This window comes from Herpailurus yagouaroundi, unplaced genomic scaffold (genome assembly GCF_014898765.1).
Source record: "Herpailurus yagouaroundi ecotype Mexico unplaced genomic scaffold, PumYag 181, whole genome shotgun sequence".
Taxonomy (NCBI): domain Eukaryota; kingdom Metazoa; phylum Chordata; class Mammalia; order Carnivora; family Felidae; genus Herpailurus; species Herpailurus yagouaroundi.
The window spans coordinates 9,830,540-9,843,679 of NW_024412412.1; positions in this window are offsets into that span (position 1 = coordinate 9,830,540).

Genomic DNA, 13,140 nt, shown 5'->3' on the forward strand with positions numbered 1-13,140 from the left:
TTCCTTCCTTCCTTCCTTCCTTCCTTCCTTCCTTCCTTCCTTCCTTCCTTCCTTCCTCTTTCTCTTGTTTTTAACATATTGCCTATGGCTGCTTTTGCACTACATTCAGTAGCAGAGTTGAATAGTTGTGACACAGAGCATACAGATCTCAAAGCCTAAAATATTCACTATGTGCTTTCCTACAGAAAAAAAAAAAAAAAAGCCTGTCTCAGTCGTAAAAGTTCTTTCTAACTATAATGGTATGAAGGCTGATGCTAATGTAGTTCTTAAAGAAATCTTACATAGGCTCTACAGTATTTTTAGTAAAAATGTCTCACATAATTAATTGTAGATAAAAATATACAAAAATAGATGTAAATGATATTCATAATAATATATTCATTAATTCAAAATAATAAAAAGAAAGCAACTCAATGGAAATATAGCAAATATACTAAGGTTTCCTATAAAAGACATCTAAAAAAACTAATAATAGCAACTATAATAATGAATAGTATCTTGAGTTTACTGCTAGGGTCTTCTGAAATAAGAAATGAAAATAACTGAATAGGGACTATTGGTTTCAATCTAAACTTCTCTCAGTAATTTATGCAGCAAAGGCAAACAGAACCATATATGTGAGAAGTACTAAATCATTTGAAATGTTTTTAAGGAACATTATCAATCATAGTTGATTTTTTCAAAACCCACTATAATTATTACTGCATCTAAAATTTGAATACATAATGTATCAGAAGATCCTTTAGTAATTTTATCTAGAAATTGTATCTACAAAAGTATAAAGAAAAAAAGTTACAGCATTGGGATGAGAAGAATTTTGTGGATTCTTCTATCAATAAATAATCTCTGTGTGTCAGTACACACATTTACCTTTTAGAGAGAATACATCAGTGAGAGTTTTATTAGGTTATGACATCATAGATGGGAATAACGCAAAAATGGATCTTTGAAGTAAAATCTGAATATAGAGAAAAATGTAGTTTAAGGAATAGTAAGGAGTCATTTTTCTTTTATTTTTTTCTTCTTAAGTGGAATAGGTTTTGTAAATCAACTAATTCGGCTAATCATCACTTTAGAGCTGACAAAATTGAAGATGAGAAATATTAGTGGCAAGACTCAAATGCAGTCCTTCTGGCTTTTTCTGCTGCGGAAGCTGCCATGAAATTTGTCCACACACATCTTGTATTGCTTCTATTCGACAAAGGTATTTATTTGCTAATCAGTATTTGTTAGCTAATCCAATTTAAACTTTACTGAGGAGAGTGTATCCACTCGGGTTAATTAATATTAAACAAAATTATTATGTGACCTATTATCACATTATTTATCTATCACTTTACCACTAAATAAAATGTTTATCAATAGTATTTCCCCAATAGAATTCGATGGTGTCATTTCTCATGTTTAAATTACTCAAGCTTGTGACTGGCATTTAAAAAAATATATATATACTATATATGGAGCAAAATACTGATAGAAGAACCTAAAACATGAAGATAAAAGGTAATAAAACTGATATAGCTAGTAAAATATAATTAACATATATTTTAAAATAAATTATCTTAGCAATATCAGTAAACACAGAAAGTTAAAATGTAGCACAAAATTTTTGACTTTTTTTCCAAGTCTTAAATTTAATGTGAATATAAAAGGCTAGTTGTTGTTGTTCTGATAAAGACATAAATGTGATTGTCAGTTGTATTGAAAACTATGAAGAAAAAGAAGTAACTGAAAGATGCTTCCAGCATCAAATGCTATTTCTTCATCTGATCATGGATGAAATGATTTGTATGATTTCATCTGCTAACAAACTTGAAAATTCTGAATAGCGTTTGAGTGCCAAAATTTTAAAATATAGTGTATGATTAGTCATGTGATACAATATATTTTAAGATCCATTCTACACTGAAGGAAATTTTTTAATATTTATTTATTTTTGAGAGAGAGAGAAACAGAGCACAAGCAGGGAAGGGCAGAGAGAGAGGGAGACACAGAATCCAAAGCAGGCTCCAGGCTCTGACCTGTCAGCACAGAGCCAGACGTGGGGCTCGAACTCATGAACCATGAGACCATGATAGGAGCTGAAGTCGGACGCTCAACCGACTGAGCCACCCAGGTACCCCTACTCTACACTGAAGTTATACATAAATCATATTAAATGTCCAGAAAAGGACAAAAATAGAACAGTGCTAGTTTCTTTAGGTGATATTATTCTCATAATAATATTCTTGAAGTTATAGAATATTAGGCTATAAATGAAATGAAGCCATTGTGTTTCCACAATTATCTAACTACCTACTGTTATGATCACTATTGTGGGGTGTGTGTGTGTGTGTGTGTGTGTGTGTGTGTGTGTGTGTGAGTGAAGGGGGGGCTGCTTGTGTGTGTGTTTGGTCAATTATGCTAAGCTATCTACATTTCACTCTATTTAGCTTGTCAAGTTTATTTCACACTAAAAAGGTAGTTATGATAATTAATAGTGATCAGATAAGCTAATTCATCACATAGTGCAAAATGAGTTGTGGTCTCAAATTTCCACTTAGAAATGTTATCATTTCCCCCCAAAATTAAGGGAGGTATTATATAATATTTAATTCGTATGCAATAGGGTAAACCATATTCCACACTTAGTCAAATCATGCCTTAAATAAATGTAAGTGTATGCATATCTAAAAATAAAATTTGCATGTATAATGATAAGGTCAAGATTGCTGGGGTCTGGGTACCAATGGACTAGTGAAATAAGTATATGGGAATTATTTTCCAAGTTTCTAAAGAAACAATTTAGGCAAAATTTTTGTCTATCCCAAGCATAGTGTCTATTATGTGTTCAAAAGCCATAATTATTTCAAAAATAGACATTTAAGGAAACCAGATAATTAGTCCAGTACAGCTGGTGTAAAACACCACTGGCACAGACAGTGGTTTCATTAAAAACCTGGCAAAGTATCTTATAAGCAATACCCCTGGGCAAATCAAACAAATTAAGCACCTAAGTACTTTTTTAGTATTTTAGAACCTAAGAAAGTAAACATAGAGGACTCCTGATCTTGCTCCTAAATTCAAAAAGCCCCAACCACATAAAGAGTGATCCAAGATTACTCTTTATTGTTTATTTGAAAATGACCTTACATTTTACTTAGAATTGCAATGTATTTTGTTTAAGTCACAACGTTACTTCTGAACTCAATTATCTTCATACTTTTTGTTCATTTTGTTGTTACTCTTTGTAATCTACATATTGTTAAATTTCTTGTCTCTTCCTTTAATATTGTCTTATTGTGAAATATATCATACATATGAAAGATGGTGTAAAATACACAAGCAGTTTAAAGTATGATGGTAACATGAATACCTGTGCACATACTGACAAACTTAAGAAACAAAATGCAAATAATAATTTGAGGACCAATATGCACCGTGATCATGTTCCTTTCTCCAAGGCAGAGTAACTGCATTCCTGAATTTTGTGATCCATTACTTTGCTTTGCTACATAGCTTTCTCATATATACATATTTTTAAAATGCATGTTGTTTATTTTTAATACCAATAGTATTACTCAATGTTATTCAATTCCAATTCAATTTTATGTTTTTCTATTGTTAATATCGGTAGCATTATTCAATTTTATTTGCTTTAATAAAGAAAAACTTTCTTTTTTGCCCAGTGGACTTCTTAGTCAGAAAAAGGGTATTGCTAAAGAATGGCCAGAGAAGGATCCTCAAAAATGCAGGCCTGAGGGTAATTTCCCTTGTTGTGTTAGTCTAAACTTATTACTGATTTTGTGTCTTATACAAGTTTTAGAATTATATATCATCCTGGTAAGTAGAACATCTTGAATCTTAGAGTAAAAACTTTATCCCTTGTAATAATTTTTGCCTTCCAATTTATATTATCTGACATGCCTAAAGCTATATAAGGACTTTGTAAAAATTGAACATTATTTGGTATGTATTTTGCCATTCATTCTGGGTTCTTATGCTTTAGATGTTTCTCATGCCAGCAGGATTTATTAATACACTTTATAATATAACTAGACAAGTTAGTCCATTTACTTTACTTTTATCTTATTTTATTTTATTTTAAATTTTTATGTATTTATTTTGAGAGAGAGAGAAAGAGTGTGAGTGGGAGAGGGGCAGAGAGCGCGCGCGAGAGAGATAGAATAGCTGGTAAGATCCACACCCAGCATGGAGCTAGATGAGGGGCTTGATCTCAAGACTGTGAGATGCTGACCTGAGCCAATATCAAGAGTTGGATGCTCAACTGACTGAGCCACCCAGGCATGCCAATCCATTTACTTTTAATATCATCACCATTATTTATAGACTTAAATCTAACAATATATTATAGGATTATATTTGACATTACTCCTTTTTTTTCTTTTAATTTTCTTTTGCTTCCTTACCTTACTCTTTTGGATTAATTTTAAAATTTTACTGTCATTTTCACTTTTTGCTTCTTGTTTGAATCTTATATTGTTTATGTATATTCTTTGGGTGAGCATAATTTTTATGTGTTAATTAACAAAATCAAATATTATTTAAACTCTTTATCTGTTCACAAGTTATAGATTTTAACGTTAGACAGTCTGCCTTTAATGTGTTTTCATCAGATTCACCTGACGTATCATGATGGGGGATTTATAAAAATCTAGTTGGTTATCTAATGATTTATGGACATTTCACTTGCACATGATTTCTCCAATTTTTATCTACAATTTTGAATATATTATGTAGTGATTTTAACATCCATATCTGGCAACTACAATATATGCATTCTTTTTGTGTCTAAGGTAGTATCATTTTTTTCCTTTTTGTCCATTAGTTTTCTAATATTTGATCTTATCTCTAGGCATGTCTAGTATCTTGTTTTGATGCTGGGCATTAAATATAAAATAGTAAAGAGATTTTGAATTAAATTATGTTTATTTAGACATATATCTCTTGGTAGCCAGTTTGAGGACATAAATGTCACTAATTAATCAATTAATTAATTGTCAGGAAATTATTTTAATGCTTGGTTTCAATCTTTCTTAAAAATGCATTATTTTGTTTGTTCTTCTTGAGAGTGTGCAGTCATTCTGGAATTTCCAACAGAAAACCTTTTTGAGAAAACCTTCTTTATGGCAGGCCCTGAACTTTCAACCTTTTTACTTATTCCTTTGAGAATATTTAATTTCCCAATATCCTCACTTAAGAGTACTCCCCAGCTGGCTGGCCTCTTGTGAGGCATGACTTAGAAATTAGTGAATCCCTCAGAAGTAAAAGTGGCACAAAATATTGGGCTCACCATTCTGTAGTATTTTTTCCTATAGGATTTTTTATAAAAACTTCATTTTTAGAGCAATTTTAGGTTAACAATAAAATTGAGAGGAAGGTTCAGAGATTTCCCATAAATCCTCTATCCCCTCATATGTATAGCCTCTCCCATTGTCAGTAAACTAACAAGAATGGCACATTTTTATAAGGGATGAACTTATGTTGATAGATCATAATCACCCAAAGTCAACAGTTTACCTTAAGGTTCACTCTTGACACTGTGCATTCTATGGGTTTATACAAATGTATCATGACATATATCCATTATTACAACAACATACAGAGTAATTTCACTGCCCTAAAGACCCTCTGTACTCTGCCTATTCATTGTCCTTCCATCCTGTCAACCAGTAACTTTTTATTGTCTCCATAGTTTTGCCTTTTCCAGAATGTTGTATAATTGGAATCATACAGTATGTAACTTTCTCAAATTGACTTCTTTTACTGTGCAATATTCATTTTAGGTTCCCTCATACCTTTTCATGGCTTGAGAGGTCATTTATTTTTGTGCTGAGTAATAATCCATTGTCTGAATGGACTACAGTTTATCTATCCATTTATTTACTGAAGAGACTCTTGCTGCTTCCATGGTTTGGCAATTATGAGAAAAGATGCTATCAATGCCTGTGTGTAGGTTTCGTGTGAATATAAGTTTTCATTTCCTTTTGGTATGTACTAGGGAGCATGATTGCTGGATCATAGGTTAAAAATAGATTTAGTTTTGGGGCGCCTGGGTGGCGCAGTCGGTTAAGCGTCCGACTTCAGCCAGGTCACGATCTCGCGGTCCGTGAGTTCGAGCCCCGCGTCAGGCTCTGGGCTGATAGCTCAGAGCCTGGAGCCTGTTTCCGATTCTGTGTCTCCCTCTCTCTCTGCTCCTCCCCCGTTCATGCTCTGTCTCTCTCTGTCCCAAAAATAAATAAACGTTGAAAAAAAAATTAAAAAAAAAAATAGATTTAGTTTTATCAGAAATCTCCAGTCTCCAAAGGGGCTATGCCATTTTGCATTCCCACTGGCAATGAATTAGAGATTCTGTTGCCCCACATCCTCAACAGGATTTCGTTCTGTCACTCTTCCAGAATTTGTCCACTCTAATAGGTGTGTGGTGATATTTCATTTTTGTTTTAACAAGCATTTCCCTGATAACACGCGATGTGGAGCATCTTTTCATATGCTTATTTGTTATCTGTATATCTTCTTTGGTGAGGTGTCTGTAAAGGTCTTTGGCCAATATTTTAATAGGTTGTTTGTTTCCTTACCACTGAGTTTTGAGAGTTCTTGGCATAAATTGGATAATAATCTTATATTAGAGAAGATTTTGCAAATAGTCTCGTCTGTGGCTTGTCTTCTGATTCTCTGGACATTGCCTTTTGCAGAGCAGATTATTTTTAATTTTAATAAAGTCCAGCTTATCAATTATTTCTTTCTAGAATAATTTCTTTGGTATCATATCTAAAAAGGCATTGCCATCACCAAAGGTCGTCTCTCATTTTATCTTGTACAAGTTGTTTAGTTTTTCACTTTATGCTCAGGTCTATGTCCATTTTGAGTTAATTTCCACGAAGGGTTTAAGGTCTATGTATACTTTAATTCTTTTGCACGTGGATTTGCAGTTCTTGCATTGGTACAGAAGTCTACCTTTGTTCCATCATGTTGCCTTTGCTACTTTGACAAAGATCAATTGACTCTACTTATAGAGGTCTATTTCTGGCCTGCCTACTCTGTTCTACTGATATAAATGATGATCATTACATTCTGAATTATCATCTACAAGGGTCTGTGTATAACTGTGTTTTACTGAAGAAGTAGTATATATTCGTACTGGTATGATTTGTTTTGCCACTTAGCTTTTAATTTTCCCTATTTACAATACATAAAATTACTTATTCTTTATTTTAGAGATTATTGGCACACTTTTGCTTGGTGATATAGTCAGATGGGTTGTTAATTTAATTTGCCACTTTAAAAATATTACAAAGCAATTATTTTTAATTGTGGTTGACAATTATTTACATTTTACTTTGGAAGAGATAAAGTATGTAGAATAAATAGTCTCTTCACCTGCAACATAATGAATTAACTTCACTAAAAAATATATAAAATTTTTGTCTCACTTTAGTTTCAGACTGGATTTAAGGTGCTTTTGGTGTAAATAAGGTAATGGTTTTATCCAGTCTTCTGATACCTATTGAGAATGCAAAATTATTTATTTATGATTGTTGCTAATTTCACCAGCTTTAAATTACCTAGTATTCTAGGGACAGAATTTACCCAACTGTTACTACCATTACTCAAAAAAGTACTTTAATAAATTTGCTAATAGGCTATTTAGCATTATCATTTTCATGTTCATGTTATATTCATCTGTATTTACCACGTTTCAAATTATAGTTGGTGCAAAGAAAATGTAGACACCCTATAATTTTCTTCTGGTTTATTGCAGTAGACCATAATCTACTCTGTTACTGGTTCAGTGATAGACATACATAAAATACTAAGATATGTAACCATGTGATAGCAAAATTTACAATGCAGCCCTTACCTGGTATAAAAAGTCACAATTCTTCTGGCCAGCTCTTCCAATTGATTGTCTTGACTGTTGAACGTCACATGTAGTCATGAGTAATACGGGGATGCATACCTGATATTCAATAATAAAACAATAATAAAGTCATTAATACTAATTCAGAGAGAATATAAATGCCACAATAATAATAGTGCCATGATGAATGAGAGAGAGGGAGACACAAAATCTGACGATCTTGAAGCAGGATCCGAGAGCTCCAAGCCCCAAGCTGTCAGCACAGAGCCTGACGCGGGGCTTGAACTCATGGACCGTGAGATCATGACCTGAGCCGAAGTTGGATGCTTAACTGACTGAGCCACCCAGATGCCCCAGTGAGCCATCCTTCCACTAAGCCTTTGAAGCCATATCAATTTTGTACTATAGTATTTACTATAGTTTGCTGATTAATAAAAAATAATCTTCTGGTTTAACTGTGGAGAGGTGAATAAACTAAGTAGAGGTGATATGGGTGTGTTACTTTGTATTCATTTTATGACCGATTAATAGCTGAATGTGTGTCTGACTGTTTTCTAAATGGGGAATCGGCACTAAACACAAAATACATATTTTCTGTTCTTTTAGATGTTATATGCCAATAGGGGGAGATATATAACAAGCAGAACAAACAAGTTACAGATTAGGTTGTAAGTGTGGTACAGAGAAGTATAAGTGAGAAAGGGGATAAGGAAAGAGATCTGCTCCACCATTGTATGTGCGATGCTCATGGCAGATCTCACAGGGAAGCCAGCATTGTTAGAAAATGCTGGAAGATGTAAGGGAGCTGGAGGCATGGGGAGAGCTAGCAAGAGGAAAAGCAGGAAGAGAAACCTATTTGATAGCTTCCGTTCAAGGAAAGCAAAGGAGAAAACCAGGCTTTGGGGAGTGGGCAGGCAGACATGCATCGGACCCAGAGGTGTGAACTCAGCTCTGCCATGAAGTCGGCACCTGTGCCCATCTGGGATGACTCTGCCTTCTGAGGTGGAGCTCACTGGATGCCTCACTCCAGAAATGGATAAACAAACTGCAGTATTTCAGGAATAGTACTATTTGTGCACTTGGTTAAAAGGCCAGGTCGTGTGATCACAGTGTCTTCACTATCTTTCTGGCATCTCATGAAGCGACAGATGATGCCAAATGTTCAGTGGATCCGTGGATTATATAGAAGGTGGGTGCAAAGCTCTAGGTCCTGACTGAAGGGCTGCTATGCATGGCACAGAATGGGGGTAAAATAGACCCAAGGATACCGTAGCCTGGAACACTTGCGAAAGATAAGAGCACCGAAGGACCTACACCTGTCTGGGCATGTCAGCAGGTGGCTAATGGACAAGAGAATAGTGTCGTCACTGTTCACATGAGCGACAAGGGAGTGAAGCCTCTGTGCTCTGCTTCTAGTCATTTGAATCTCAGCAGCACAGGGGAGAGGAAAAAAAAGGCAGACAAGGGCATGGAATTACTATATTACAGATGGAATCGGGTGGGCCGCTGGGATTACAGATTTTATACATGGATGCACATCATGATGAATTGCATCTTTTAAATCCTTCAGCCGAGATTTCTAAAAGTGAAGATCTTAAAATCTGGCCTTAAATCATGAATGTAATAATGGTCAAATTTGAGGAGGAAGCAGTTGACAGTGAAAGCATTCAAATTTTTTTTTTTCAACGTTTATTTATTTTTGGGACAGAGAGAGACAGAGCATGAACGGGGGAGGGGCAGAGAGAGAGGGAGACACAGAATCGGAAACAGGCTCCAGGCTCTGAGCCATCAGCCCAGAGCCTGACGCGGGGCTCGAACTCACGGACCGGACCGCGAGATCGTGACCTGGCTGAAGTCGGACGCTTAACTGACTGCGCCACCCAGGCGCCCCAACAGTGAAAGCATTCAGATCTCTTTGGGAAGAGTTAAAAAAAAAAACAACCTACAAACAAAAAAATGAAGAAGCAGACACAGGACTGCGTGCCAGTTGTAATCAGCCGTCCTTTTTCTCATTCCAGCCGCCACGGTGTAGGATGATGGTCACTGGACAGACCATAAACAGACATCAGAGGGAATGTTGAAGCTGGATGACTGTACAACGGTCTCATTTTTACTTTTATTTTTTATTTTATTTTTCAAGTTTATTTTGAGAGAGAGAAAGAGCAAGCATCAGGGAAGAGCAAGGAGAGAGAGAGAGAGAGAGAGAGAGAGAGAGAGAGAGAGAGAGAGAATCCCAAGCAGGCTCGCACTGTCAGTTCAGAACCTGATGTGGGGCTCGAACTCACAAACCACAATATCATGACCTGAGCCAAAACTAAGAGTTGGACGCTTAACTGACTGAGCCACCCAGGCAACCCAACATTAAAAATAAAAAAAATTATAAGTGGGAGATGTGACATGGTGTCTCATTGATTTTGGTTTTAAATCTCTGAGTAACGATAAAGACATGGGAAGAACCAAGGCCATATCGCAGACAAATTTGTGCTAGGTATCATCAATTAGCATATGTCACATGCATTTTCCTAGGTTGTCCACAGTACTGAGGACACTCACTAAATGGGTGATGTAACAAAGCTAAGTTTACATGTTGAACCTACCACAGGTGGAATGCGAAACCTCTTAACAACCTCAATTAGCTATTACCCCAGAGAGCGAAAAGAATTCAGGAAGCCATCCTAATGTGGGCGCTAGTTATAGGAATGCATCTCACATCATTATCATCCCAAGGACCATCATCTTGTTCTTGATTTGAATCTATTCTTATGAGTAGAGTTAATTTAAAATTGGTCTTTCTAGTAGTACTGTCGTACTTTTTACAAATTTTGAACTTTATATGTATTTATAATTGTTTCTTCCTGAGTTTTGTGTTAAACTTTGTCTTCTTTCTTCTGACTTTCCTAATCTCATCTTGTTTTTCTCAGACACAAAATGGGTAATTTCACTTCATTTCTGTTAAATTTGATATTGTTAGATTAAACCCATCTCTGTTGACTCGTTGAATGCAACATATTTTCGTCACTCTCCAGCACAATATCATTGCATATTTTATCATTACACCAACTATAAAATTCAATCCAGTAATAAGTTTTACAGAACATGGATGACGACCATCCTGTAGAATTCACTGAACCTCTTTTTATCTAATATGCATAATTATAAGCTCTGTTTTGATGTAAAAAAATCCTATATTATCATAGCAAACGGTAATTAGGCATGAAAAATGAAGGGATTCATTTATTGGGTTTTCTGATTTTTCAGACACTTTATTTTAGCTAGTTTTAAAAATAAAAAAAATTTTCAAGAGTTGACTGGGTGGCTTAGTCAGTTATGTGTCTGACTTCAGCTCAGGTCATGATCTCACATGTTTGTGAGTTCAAACCCCACCTGGGGTTCTGTGCTGACAGCTCGGAGCCTGGAGCCTGCTTTGGATATTGTGTCTCCCTCTCTCTCTGCCCCCCGCCCCCGCTTGCACTCTGTCTATTTCTCAAAAACAAATCAAGATAAAAAATTTTTAAAAATACATAAAAAAACAATTTTTCAAAATAAAATTAAGGACATTGTGATTTTTGTAACCTATTTCTTGAAAGAAGGGTAAAAAGAACACTCATAAGTAATAATAGCAGCATTGATCCCTAAAACTGCTACAAATTACAAATTACAACAAAGATTTCATTTCAGTGTTAGCTGTGACAAAATATACTTTGTCTATTCTTTGAGATAACATAGTTCTATTTTATATAGTTAGCAATTTTATTCAGCAGCATCTGTAAAGCATTACACACACATACACACACACAAACTTCAAAGAAGAAAGAGAAGCATTCTTAAATACTCTGTGCGTGTACTGGGCATAATTAGCAGATAAAAATCAATATCCCTCTGGCATTCACTTTCATCAAGGACTCTATTAATAAAATTTTCTTTTGAAAATTAACAGCCAGTGTAAATACTTCATCTAATCTGCAAAGTCATTCTTTCATTATTATTTTAAAAGCATTTTTAATTAACAAAAATCCCGTTTTGGTTAAAAAGGACAGACACAAATATCTCAGAATTATAAATATATAAATTAACAAAAAGGAAAAGTATCAGTAATATGTGTATTTTCATTAATAATATAAATAATCAAGTTCTGATGGTAGAACTGAATTGTATGTTTCTCTATAACCATTGATAGCATTTAATATAAAGACTAGATAAAAGGTGAATATAACTTATTTCCTCCTCTGTGACATAGTAACTAAAGACCACATATGTATTTTGGTTAAAATAGGAGCATTTTTAGGTCTATAAGACACAAGGAAATACCATCTTGACTAGAAATTGCTGTACACATAATTCCAGAATTATATAAACTATAAACAGAGAGTCTTATTAAAGCTAGTAATATATAGGAAGGAAGTGCTATTGGCAGAGGGTTTACTCTGGAAGAATCTATTCTGCATATATTTATATATATTTTCTTACTTCATGTACTATGAAGGTCACGGTGCAAAAAATCCTACTTCTAAAAAGGAAGATAACTTAGAGGAGTCTGGGAAAGGATATGACCTAAACACATAGAAGTCAGAATACTCAGAGTCCCTGTGGCCTATGGTCAGAGACAGCAAACTTCAAAGTATGTAATGAGAGGGGCATCTGGGTGACTCAGTTAAGCGGCCAACTTTGGCTCAGGTCATGATCTCACAGCTCTTGAGTTCAAGCCCCACATCGGGCTCTGCAGTGACAGCTCGGAGCCTGGAGCTTTGGATTCGGTGTCTCAGTCTCTTTCTCTGCCCCTCCCCTGCTCACACTTTGTCTCTCTCTCTCTCTCAAAACTAAACACACACACACACACACACACACACACACACACACACACAAAAGTATGGAATGAGAAACATATTCCCCGCAGTAAACATGACTGCTGCTATGGTTTTTTACATTGTATGCACATCCTCAGTTTTCCCTTTAAATGTCCAAAAAATCACCATGATTCTTCCAGATATTTTAATCTTTTCTAAGAGGCACAAGTAGATCCAGCATGCTGACAAGTGTCGTCTTCAGTTAATACAAGTAGCTTTGGCAGAAGTGACAAAAGCCAAAGGTGGCCAGAGCAACTTTGTGGCCAGCAGTTACTTCCTGTTGAGAATTCTGTTTCAGAACTGTTGTCGCTTTGGAGTTCTGAATAAATGTGGTGAGGGGGGAGATCCCTTTCACTAATGTTTGTATTTAGGTTTGCATCTATATACAATCACTATGGTTTTTGGGGTTAGTTACATGTCTGATCTCACAAGTAA